General features: G+C 31.4%; 2 pseudogenes; both read right to left on the bottom strand.

Annotated features, from left to right (window-relative positions):
- Positions 1–3838: 3838 nt before the first annotated feature.
- LOC148765183 (uncharacterized) lies at positions 3839–5221 on the bottom strand (annotated as a pseudogene).
- A 6947-nt stretch (positions 5222–12168) lies between these two features.
- LOC148765182 (secreted RxLR effector protein 161 pseudogene) lies at positions 12169–12942 on the bottom strand (annotated as a pseudogene).
- Positions 12943–13197: the final 255 nt, after the last annotated feature.

Raw genomic sequence — 13197 nt, 5'->3', positions numbered from 1 at the left:
TCTTTCTTTGTATTTGCGCCCACCGATTTGTGAACTGGACTCCTCCTCTCCATTTCACTACCATGCATCATGCATCTGCCTCAATCTCCTTGCACGTATCATGCATATATACTACTACTACTCATACACCCTGCTATCTCTCTCTCTCTCTCTCTCTCTATATATATATATATATATATATATATATATATATATATATATATATATATATATATATATATATATATATATATATATATATACTCGAAAGGGGCGTGCTAAATCTCACACTAAAATTTACTAAATTCCACACATAAATTAAAAAAAAAAATCTCTCTCTATTCATATTCTCTCTAACTTAATTCTCTCTAAGATGATTTTATCCAAGTCACTCAAAATTCATTATTCTTTTTTCACGTGAATAATCATAAATAATGAGTTCAAATTTTAATTAATATTTATTCGATTTCATTAAGCCTATTTAATTATTCAAATTCATATTAATTCTATTTTTTTTTCTCACATTCCAACTTTATTTTAGGTTGAACATGTGAAGATTTTTGTCAAATTCGAACTTGGAATGCTAGGGACGTTTTTAGTGTGTGATTTTGTAAAAGAATTAGGGAAAAAAGAAGAAGGGTGGGAAATGAGAAAATAAGATTTTAGAGAGATAAATATTTTTAGTTATGTGCATGATTTGATAAAATTAGTACTGCTGGTTTAATTAGCATTTTAGTACTCGAAATGGTCTTAAAATTGTGTGTACTATTATTCTATTATTTAAATTGACAATACAATATAAAGAATAAAAGACAGTTCTGTGGTATATATGTATATATATATATATTAATGATTTAAAATTATTATAATCAGATGACTTGATGCAAAATCAACATAAGGAACGGGTGTGAGATTTCCCCCCTACATAATTATGTTAGCAACTTATAAGTTTTTAAATATTTTTAAGATGTTTTCAGGAGCTTATAACCTTAGCCAAACAGGGTCTAAATATACGTGTATGTACTAATATAAGATCAACTTGACCTACTTGAAAAATATCAAGTTCGTTCCACAGTTGTTGGATGTGGAAGAATTTTTGGGTGAGTGGGTGCATGGTGGCAATATTTGCACATGCCTTAGGGTATCATTCTTTTGTTGCAGAGTTTTCGAATAGAAAGTGGGAAATTTTGATGGACCTAAATAAACATTGAAAAAGTGATATAGTATGAATGTCATACCAACATGGTGATTTTTGTGGCCCCATATATATATATTATATACTATCAATATATTTTATACCTTCAGGATCAGTGACATGAAATGGCTGTATAGGGCACAAGTGTCAAGCCCGACTAGGCGCGAAACTCGGAATGAAAAATATGTGTTTGGGTAGGTACGGGAGTTTGATGCCACACTTGTTTATTTATATCAGGTGATTTTCAATCATAGATCTGATTAAATAACCACCCACTAAGTACGTATGTACATAGGGTGTGTACAGTGTGATTATGTGTAGATCTATGATTAAAATACACAATAGTGTAAATAATCAAATGTAGCATCTACTTATCCTATCCGATGGGGATTGTCTCTATCATAGCAATATGATGACCACATGTAAAAAAGGGGTGCAATTGATATTCCCTTCTTGATTTTTGCATTGAACCCATATAGCATCAAGATTCATCTCCAGCCCACACATATTCCTAATTAGTTTGTTGTAAAAATCGGCCTAGAAAAAAAAATTAATATATATATATATATATATATATATATATATATATATATATATATATATATATATATATATATATATATATATATATATATATATATATATATATATATATATATATATATATATATAATACCATGGTTATCGGATCGTAAATATATCTCGTATCATTTTGCTCCACATCTCGTACCGTATTGTTTATCGTATCATATCGTAAGATATTAACCAACTATTAAACTGGTAATATATATATATACACACACACACACACACATAAGAAAAATATTAGAAACATGTAAAATTTAATATTTTAAAGTCAAATACTCATTAAAAAAAGGGTTTTTGTGCATAAGTCTCCAACCAAACATCTTTATTATTTTAGGTTTAGGGGCTATATCTCTTTCACCAATAAACCCATCCCATTAATATTTATTATAAATAAATGAAACATTCATGTAAATGCTAATATTATCCTCAACCATTTATACCCAATTTTTAATTGTAACCTCAATTTAATCAATTGTGTTCACAAAAATCCAATTTTGACCACAAATATTCAATTTTGACTTTTTTTTGGAGCATACTTTAATATGCTCCAATTTCATCCTTAACTTAATTTAATCTCAATTTGACCCCAAATTTCACAAATTATTCAATTTTGACCCAAAACTTTTTTTTAAAATTTTTTTTTTCAAAAAAAAAAAAAGAATTTTGCCGCCGGATTCCGGCGTTGACTTTTCAATTTTTTTTCTTTCTTTCGATTTTTTCGCCGGTTTCCGGCGTTGATTTTTTTTAGTGTTTTTTTAAGTTTTTTTATTATTTATTTATTTTATTTTTTTGTTTTTTTTTTACGTCCGCCGCTAAACGTTGACCGTAATTGTGCTGTCACTGACAGTAAATTAACGTAATTATACTGTCAATGACAGTTAATTAACGTAATTGTACTGCCGTTGACAATACATTTATGTAATGGTTCTGCTGTTGACAGTAAATTAACGTAATATTATTATTTTTTATTTTGTTTGATTTGTTGACAAGTCAACGTAATTATATTACTGTCGTTGACATTAAAATAACTGTAAACACAATAATATTACTGTCAACAACATCAATATTATTGTTTTTTGGGTTTTTTGTTTTGTTTGAGTTATTCACGGAGTAACGTAATAATATTACTGTAAACACAATAATATTACTATGGTTGACGGTAATATTACTGTTGTTATAGTAATATTGCTGTCAACCACATCAATATTATTATTTTGTTTGGATTTTTTTGTTTGTTTGAGTTATTCACGGAGTAAGGTAATAATATTATTGTCTATTATTGTAATATTACTGTGGTTGACGGGAATACTACTGTTGTTATAGTATTATTAATGTCACTCACAGTAATATTAATTCTTTTGGCTTTTTATTATGTTTACATTTGTTGAACGGTCAACATAGTAATATTACTCTATTACACAATAATAATGAGTTTTGTTGTGTTAATATTACTGTGCTAGAGATTAATATAGCAATATTACTGTGTTAAACTGTAGTTTATTTAATTTTACTGTGTTTAACAGTAATATAGTTAATATTACTGTCAATCACAGCAATATTGTTGTTTAAACGAAAAAAAAAGTTACAGAAAAAAAGAAAAGAAAAAGAAAAAAAATCGAAAAAGTCAACCTCGCCGATCAACGCCGGAAACCGGCGAAAAAATTCGGAAAAAAAAATTTGAAAAGTCAACGCCGGAGACCGGTGGGAAAAAAAAAATTTGAAAAAAAAAAATTTGGGTCAAAATTGAATAATTTGTTAAATTTAATGTCAAATTGAGGTTAAATTAAGTTAATGATGAAATTGGAGCATATTAAAGTATGAAGGGTTATTTTAGTCATTTACAGAAATCTGGACCATGTGTGGACTTATTGGTAAAAAAGATTTTTGTCTGAATCTCTTTATGAATAACTACCCATTGATGGGCTTATTTGTAATCACCCCGTAAAAAAATAGATCCAAAATCCAAATTCAAGTTTCAACATCACATTATAAAATATGACAAAAATCATAATTGTTCATTAAATAAATAACATCATCGAAGTTCAAATTCAAATCCCTAATTTATAAAATAATCCATCACTCGAAATCTTGAAGATCAATGTCACTTAAATCTTCCTCATCCACCAATTTCAAACAATTGTCCACATCTTCATCTTCATCAATCTCTTCAACTTCATCAACTCTAACTTTGGCCTTTCCTTTTATTCTCTTATCAATCTCAAACTTGGCATTCAAATTTCTTGGATATACATATATATATATATATATATATATATATATATATATATATATATATATATATATATATATATATATATATAAACATTAAATAATATTGAATGATAGTATATTTTTAAACAAAAAAAAAATACATAATATACCTCTTTTCCGTTTTGAGCTTGGAGCTCCTTCACTAAAGGTAAAATCTTCATGTACATCCATCCATGAACTATCTTCAGGTAAGCAAGGTCCTCTTTTTTGGTCCACTCGTCATCAAATTCAATATCCGATAAGCATATTGGATCATAAGCTTCTCCCTTCTCTTCTCGAATTTTTTGCCGCGCATCAAGTTGGAGATTGTACTTAACATAGACAAGTGTATTAAGTCTTTGTTGCTCCACGCGGTTTCTTCTTTTTGTATGCACTTGTTCAAATGTACTCCAATTCCTCTCACATCCGGTAGCACTACATGTGAAACTCAAAATTCTCATAGCAATCTTTTGCAATTCCTTTATTTCTCCACCATAAATTTCCCACCAAAGAGCTAATAAAATAAAAATTAACATAAAATATAATTACCACATTAAATATATTTAGTAAGTATATAGTAATATTTAATTAAAAAGCTACAATTCTTAAAAGTAAAACCATAAGAGAAAAATACGAGGCTGTTTTTTGTCCCTAGTTTCCTTAGCCATTTTTTTATCCAAATAGCCCGTGAGCTCTTTTGAATTTTTCAAGTTGTGAAATCAAAATTCTTGTCCTAGTATCATCCACAATCATCATCTCAATGGATTTATGCAAACCATATATGACGTCACTATTTGGCTCGAACCCCTCAACATAATGACACCTAATAAAAATATATTCAAATTTAACAAAAATAAATATAAAAAAATTATTACTTAAGATTAAGATAATATGCCGCCGCATGAAGTGGTATATGAAGTTGCTGGTTCCAACGGAGATCAATTATTTCCCATATCTTCTTATACCTCGACTCCACATTATGTGAGCTATTCGATATTTGGCTCTATCCATTGCTTCATAAATATATGGCATTGCTTGTTTTGAGTCATCATCTACAAGTCTCAATACTTTAACAATTGGAATCACACATCGCAAACAATATTTGATAGAACTCCAAAATTTGGCATTGCACAATACAAGGTCCACTACTTCTTTACCATCATGCTTACGAGCATAAGAACTGGAAGTCCATTCTTTCGAAACGAACATGAACTTAAGAGAACTTTTTTGATTCAAGTTGCAGCTTAAAGTAAGAAAAGAAGTTGCAAACCTTGTTGCAGCCGGTCTTGCCAATTCCCTTCCTTTAGAATAGTCTCTGAATAATCCTAGAACCCATTTGATACGATCCAGAGATGCTCCATGACGAAGAATTGGAAGACGCGAAAGCGTACGAGTTTATAGACATTATTCGAGCTTTCCTTGGAGAGTAAAGGGTTGAATAAGACCATTGAAGAGTCCGTGGTTTGGAATTGGAAAAAAAAGAAAGAGAAGAAGTCGTTGGACAAGTCGAATTCCATGCATCCGAGATTCTCGCCTATTCTGGCAGAGTTTACCTTTCGAGTTATAACTCTCGCATCCGAAGTTCAATTGAGCTGATTCAAAATGATTCGGAAAGCTAACTGAAAGATCTACAACTTTCATGTTTTGAGCAAAGAGATATTCGAAGTGGAACAGTGTCGAAATTGAGCTTTAATTGCATGCACGTGCACAGCCCAATGTCGCGAGATTAGAAGGGTGATCGAGAAGCCGACTTGAAGATCAAGTTATTTAATTTATTTATGCACGTTTTTAATTTAGGTTTTATTATTTTATTTTGGTATTTTAGAGTCCTTAATGGTTAGGATTTGCTTATTTATTTATTTCCTTATTATAGTTTAGGTAGGAGTCATTTTCCTTGTGAAAAAGGAGTCTTTTTAGATCTTATAAATAGGTCGCCAATTTGGCTTATTTTGGAGACGAATTTTAAAGAATATTTGAGTATTTTGAGAGTTAATTCTCCTTCGCTGTTCTACAGCAACCTTCGGGATTTTACAAGTGGATTCTTGTAACTTTCTTAGCGCCATAGTATTGGTTTCTGGTTCTCTATAACCACGGGGTCAATATTATATTTCACCTTGATAATAATGGTTTCTAGCTCTTTATAGCTATGGGGTCATTGTTCCTTGCTTCCGCCAAACTTGAATCTTTGTTTTTGGATGTCTTCGATCTTGCTTCCGCGTAGGGTATTGGGTCTCGTAACGAGTTCTACGGGGTTCGTATCACCATTGATGCCTATATATGTAAAGAATACAATGTACTATGTAGTTACTTTCATTTCTCTTTTCAACACAATCCAACCACAATAACAATGTTGTTACTATGGCATATACTTTAGTCTGTTATAGAAAATATAAAAAATGTTGTAAAGAACAGTAAGATTAGCCTTTTTCTGAATCCTATATTAAATCCAATAAAATCAAATATCAAGGAAATTATTAGGACTACAAATGCTTTGGGTAAATAAAAATATCGCCAATAAATAATATCCACAAGTGAAAATGTTTAAAATTATGCAATCCGACAACAAATTGACCATTTTTGCAAAGTTAAACAACCAACAACATATATTAATGGAACATGCTTCTTGGTTAAATGTCACCGATGCATAATACTCCCGAGCAGAAATTTTCAAAATCATGCAATTCGACAATACATAAATATGTTTTACAAGCTTAAGCAAGTAAAACAACAATATTTGGTACCGGTACTAGAAAAACTACTTTTTGTGACATTGTAATTTGTCACAAAAAACGGGGCTATTGTGACGCCTGGTTAAAGTTTCACATAGATGGTCGTGGTAATATGTTATTATGATGGCTTTTGTGTCATCCCAAAATTCACCGTATTACTACGCTCACGAGTATCTTGAAATACTTTTCTTGTGACGCTTTCTTATGTCACATAATGATCTTCAACTAATTTATTTGCTTGAATTTATGACATTCTGTAGCGTTGTTATAATTGATTGGGTCTATTTCTTCATTTTCTTCTCTTTCAAAAAATAAATTGTAACATAAAGTAGTGTAGCTATTATGTTTTTTTCTGTGAATTTTCATTGTCGGTGAAAGAGAAATGAACAAGAGAGAAGATGAAAGAGAGAGGAAAGAAAAGTAGAAGAGTGAGGAAATAAAAGAATAGATAGAAAAAGTGGTGTCCGACAATATATGTAATTTCAAATTAAAGTGAAGGATATTTTCGTCAATTTACCTATCACTAGGGAGCTAAGTGCACTTTATAGTTTGCTTTAGGGACTGTCATGAGTGTGAAACTTGAACGAGGATTGACCCGTGGTTTTTTAAATATTTGAAAGGGATTTATGTGTATATTTGTAAAAAAAGAAAATTAATAATTAAACTCGTGACACTTAAATGAGTATATTTGAAGAAAATATTAAGTGAAAAATCATCTATAATTTGTGGAGTTTACATAGATGTCATTAGTGGTTTCATAGAAACAACAAAAATAATTATTTTTTTACAAAGACGTCATTGACAAAGAAAGGGAAATAACAAAGAGAATTAAGAAAAAAAATAAGGATTAGAAAAATAAAAACAGTTACAAAGATGCATGTAAGAGAAATATTTTTTTTAAATAAATAATTACGACGAATAACAAAGAATGTTTGAAAAAAAAATGACATTGCCTATGAAAGTAATGAAACATGTATTTACAGAAGAAGAAGAAGAAGAAGAAAGTTAGGACGATCGTTGGCCGATAAAAGATTACAATGACAATGAAAAGATGTTGTCCATAAATTGGTAAGTTACGGACTCCTACTTGAATGGCAGAACTTTGAGCCTGAAAAATAACATGTAAAAGAGTAAAAAAACAGAAGAATGTGATAAAAAATAAGTTAATGAAATCGGAAAATACCATGATTAATGAAACAAATAGAATGAACGCCATGATAATTGATGCAGGAGCAAAGGAAGTTCATTAATGAAACAAATAGAATGAACGCCATGATAATTGATGCAAGAGCAAAGGAAGTCGACATTGTTGAGAATATAATTGCTTGACCGGAGAAATTACCTAATAGCGAAAAATAAATTGTAAAGTCGTTAATATTCCTACAAAAATTGTACTATAATAATATAATATTCGGCCAAACTTTTGTGGGGAAACATATACTAAGAAACGAACACAACAAAAAGTAGAAATAGGCGTGAAAATAATTACAACACTTTATAAATAATGTTAAGAAAAAGAAGAACAAATAATATAATTGAATTGTTAACAAAGACAAAAACATATAATTGCTTACGCTCGCAGAACGAGGATCAAAATGTAGGGGGGGGGGGGGGGGGGGGGGGTTAACTACAATTTTGCGGTTCTGGGCAGCGCCCCGAAAAAAAATTTAGGTTCACAAAACATTGCAAAAAATAATTTTATAATACTAATTTTTAATTAAAATATCATATATATTATAATTATATCATATTTTAGGGGCAATTTTCTATAGGTCCCTCTATATTATAATTTATGTGTATAAATCCAAGTCAAAATTTAATGTTTTAATAAATTAATAATATTTATTATGGCAAAAATACCCTTAATTAAATCAAACCAAATCCCAAAAAATCTCTCTATCATAACAAATTCCCAAACATATCTCTTCCAAATATTAACTAAAACAAATACATTAATTCATAACGAAAATATACAATTTATTTTACAAACTCATACTCTAAGTTCGTCACTGTAGCCCCACCACCGCCTATGATCCGGGAACTGCGACGTCTATGACTCCGCGAACTGCAAATAGCAAACTGAAAATTAGATTTTATATTATTGAATTGCAAACAACAAAATACCTATGATTTCGCCAAACACAAACAGCAAACTGAAAAAACAAAATTCATAATTTGTATTACTAAATTACAAACAAAAAATTACCTATGACTTCGCCAAATACAAACAGCAAACTGAAGAAAAACATTCAGCAAAACTTGCATTATTGAATTGCAAGCAATAAACTACCTATGACTTGGCCAAACGCAAACAACAAACTGAAAAAAAAATAAAAAAAAATCAGCATCATTAAAAACATCAACCAAAAAATTGTTTATAGAACAATTTGCAAACAACAAAAATATTAAACAAAAATGTTTGTAAAATGTAACTTAAGACATACCTTGCAAATTGTAAATCAGAGGAATCGAATCTCAACATCAAACGCAATTCTTCAAACAACAAACGAAATTAAACCAACTGCAAACGAAAATTTCTAACAACAAACGACATACGGAAAACACAATGCGAATTTGACTAGGATTTTGGATTTCTGATTTTTTTTGGGAGGGGATGTTTGTCGTCCTCTTTAATTCTTTCACAAAGAAATCCTCTCATAATCTATTAAGATCCTTGTTTTTTTTCATCTCTGTAATATTTCTTCACTAAAAAAAAAAGAAAACGAAAAAGAAAAAAAAAAGAGAGAAGCACGAGAGAGAGAGAGAGAGAGAGAGAGAGAGAGAGAGAGAGAGAGAGAGAGAGAGAGAGAGAGAGAGAGAGAGAGAGAGAGACGTGAGAATTGAGATGCAGAAGGAGAGATGAGGAATTATATAGGGAGAAAGTAACGTAAGATTGGAGAGAGAGGATATATAAGATTTATTTTCTTATTAATTGAGGGTGTTATGGTCTATATACTAATTATTTTAATTTATTTATATTAATTTATTGGGTCAAATGACCTATGCCTATATTCATCTAACAACTAGGATCTCTAGCTATATAAGTCCAAAATAAGGGGTGTCTAGCAAATTTCCCCCATATTTTAATCATCACAGAAAATTCTAAATTAATTCAAATTATTCTAATAATGTATTGCACTTAATATTTCAGGGATTCACAATACGATTTCAATGTATTGATAAAAATAATTCAAAAATAAGTAATATTTATAAATTTTATTTAAAATAATACAAGTTTTAAGCATCTTATATATAGGTCATGTCTCCTACTTATCATCCATTACAATTGCAACTCTTAAGCAAAGGCTTCTTTCTGAGTGGCCACAAGGTTTGTGATTCTTCCTTGTGTGTCTTTACAAACTAAATTAATATATTGTTGTTTTCCGTTGCATTATTATTAATTGTTTTTTTCATACTTTTTCGCTATTGAATGTAATCGTATTGTTGTTTTCCATTGAAACAACTAGCTACGGTGCTTTTGTTGTTTTTGGATGAAACATAGTGCAGAATAACAACTCTTAGACCTCGTTTGGTTGGGGAGATTAGCCATGATTAAAACTAAATAATTGGACTTTGTTTGATGTTTGGTAAACCCAATAACTTCCCGGAAATATTATTATGTTATCGTGCCTTTTAGGGAGCTTTTTTGTTGGACCTTCCGGGGTCCAATGAAACAATTGAGTTTTCATTAGATTATTTAATCTTATCTTGACTAATCCTATCTTGGCATGAAAAAGAAGACAGGTGCGTTTTGCTTTGTTTTTGGCATTACATATTTATTTGAATGTTTCTCGGTGATAACATGTCAGATAGCTACCTACCATAGGCATGTATATGTAGAGTAGAGTCACTCCTTTATAAGCCATGCATCAATGTTTGTGATACTTTCTGTTGTAATTTTCTCTTGAATTTTTGAAGTGTTTCATCATGAGACGAGAAAGATGTTAACAGTCATAAATATTTGGTTATTCGTACTTGTCTTTGATAGAAATGGACTAAGATTATTTTATGTTCTTGTTGGACTATCTTCGTTAAAATCAGAACATCAGAAACCATGCGCGAGATAGTATACCATGATAAAAGCATACTTTGATCGCATGTTCGCCATTGTGTTGTAATCTTGAACAGGGCTACTATTAGATTTTGCTGATTAGTAGATTAAACTCGTTACACCTAGGCATAATTAATCAGGATCGTAAGAATTGCCCACATAACTTAAAAAATGGGAGCAATTAAAATTCCAAGATATATAATCTTGAGTTTCTTTTTTTCTTCTCGAAAGAAATACTCCATTCCGTTTCTGTTTATTTTGAGAAACTGAACTAGGTGTAGCAATATGAGTTATACCTGCAAAGAATTAAAATACTTATCCACTTATCTTTTGGGTGCAATACAAATAGTTACGACGAGACCTTTAGTTTCCTTACAATGCAGGTAATTAGAGCCTGTAGAAAGAAATACAAGGTATGAATAAATTGGAAAAACAAATAGATTGAGATTTTCAGCTCAGTCTTCCAATTTCACACCAGAGATTCACACTTCCAAATATACACCACCAGAGTACCTCAAGGAGAACATATCTCCTTTCTCTCTCACAACACTCAAACCCTAAATTACCCAGAAACCACGAAGGAAGAACAGATCAAGCACTCAAGCTAACCCACTCACCAAAACCCCAATTTCTGAACTCACAAAGAAGAAAACGGAGGGATTTAGGTCGTATTAGGGTTTATCTCTGTCTTACCCTCTTCCAGCCTCCATGCCTGTATTTAAAGGAATTGTAGTCAAATAGAGCCGGTGAAGGCTGTACCGGAAAGTCAAAGTCAGCAATGTACCATGTTGTTTGACCCCCAACCATAACTCAGTCAAGGCAGTACAAGGGAGGAAGAAGACAGAAGCAGGAGCGGCAGAGAAGAAGAGGTAAGGTTAGGGTTTCAGAGTGAAAAGAGTGAAGAGAGAGAGAGGTATTTAAGTGAGTCAATGAACGGTCCAGATTGAGCCTAAAATCCAACGGATGGATTTGGCTCACAAATGGGTTGGGCTCACTCATAAATGCCTTGGGCTTAACTCAGTATGGTGGTTTATATTAGAATGATGGAAATTGGGCTTTATGGCCCAGAACATATTTGGGCCAAAATCCAACAATTCTCCACCTTGGACCAAATGTGAATCATTAGTGAAAATTTCTAAAAAATTTTTGGAAGTCATCATTGCTGATTTTTGACACACCAGTAAGAGCACACAGTTCATACAAGTATATCAAGTTGAATTCACTCAGAATACAACTTATCTGCACTTTAAAAATAAATGCAGTAATGCAATCACATAGACAGCACAATCTTAGTCACACAGAAGAAGATTAAACAAGCAATCACAAAGAAAACATAAGTACCAAGTCACACAGACTACAAACTAGCACACAGCAAGTCAAGGTTTGGAAAGAATGTTCAAGTTTTGCAAACAAGAACAGAATTTTTCAGAAGGCAGACATTTTGTTCCCATGTCAGCTGGATTGAACTCAGATGGGATTTTTTCAAGGTCAATAATCCCTTTTTCAACTACATCCCTAATGAAATGGAACTTCACATCAATGTGTTTAGTTCTATCATGAAAAACAGGATTTTTACACAGTTGAATGCCAGATTGACTATCAGAAAATACTACCACTTTGGAATTAAGCATATCAACTTCCAACAACAGCCCTTTAAGCCAAATGGCTTCTTTAATAGCCTCAGTAGCAGCTATATATTCAGATTCAGTAGTAGACAGAGCAACAATGTGTTGGAGTTGAGATTTCCAACTAACACAAGCACCATTTAAGGTGAACACATAGGAGGTAGAAGATTTTCTATTGTCCCTATCATTGGCAAAGTTTGAATCCACATAACCACATAGTTCAATTTCAGTTTTACCTTTTGAAAACATCAAACCAGTTTTAACAGTACCTTTAAAATATCTAAGCAGCCATTTTAGAGCCTCCCAATGAGGCAAACCTGGATTAGACATATATCTACTCAAGCAACTCACAGAATATGCAATGTCAGGCCTAGTACTAACCATCAAGTACATAACAGAGCCAATGGCATTGGCATATGGCACATTTTTCATTTCAGAGATTTCAGGCTCAGTCTTGGGAGACTGGTCCTTACTTAGCAAAAAATGAGAAGCAAGAGGAACAGACACAGGTTTGGCAGACAACATAGAAAAATTTTCAAGGATTGATTCAGAAACAGAGTACAGCCAGTTCTATCTCTAATTATGTCCATGCCAAGAATTCTTTTTGCATTCCAAGAAGTTTCATATCAAACTCATCACTAAGGCATTTAATCACATGATTAACAGTTTGAATGCAAGGACTAGCAAGAAGCATGTCATCCACATAGATAAGCAAGAACACATGAATTTTTGCAGATTCTTTAAAGTACAAGCAAGGATCATATGAACTCCTTTTAAATT

The sequence above is a fragment of the Erythranthe guttata genome, chromosome 14 (assembly GCF_056151865.1).
Source record: "Erythranthe guttata isolate IM_541 chromosome 14, IM_541, whole genome shotgun sequence".
In the NCBI taxonomy this organism is placed as follows: Eukaryota; Viridiplantae; Streptophyta; class Magnoliopsida; order Lamiales; family Phrymaceae; genus Erythranthe; species Erythranthe guttata.
Note: the sequence above shows the minus strand (reverse complement) of the source record. Positions and strands in the feature narration are given on the sequence as shown.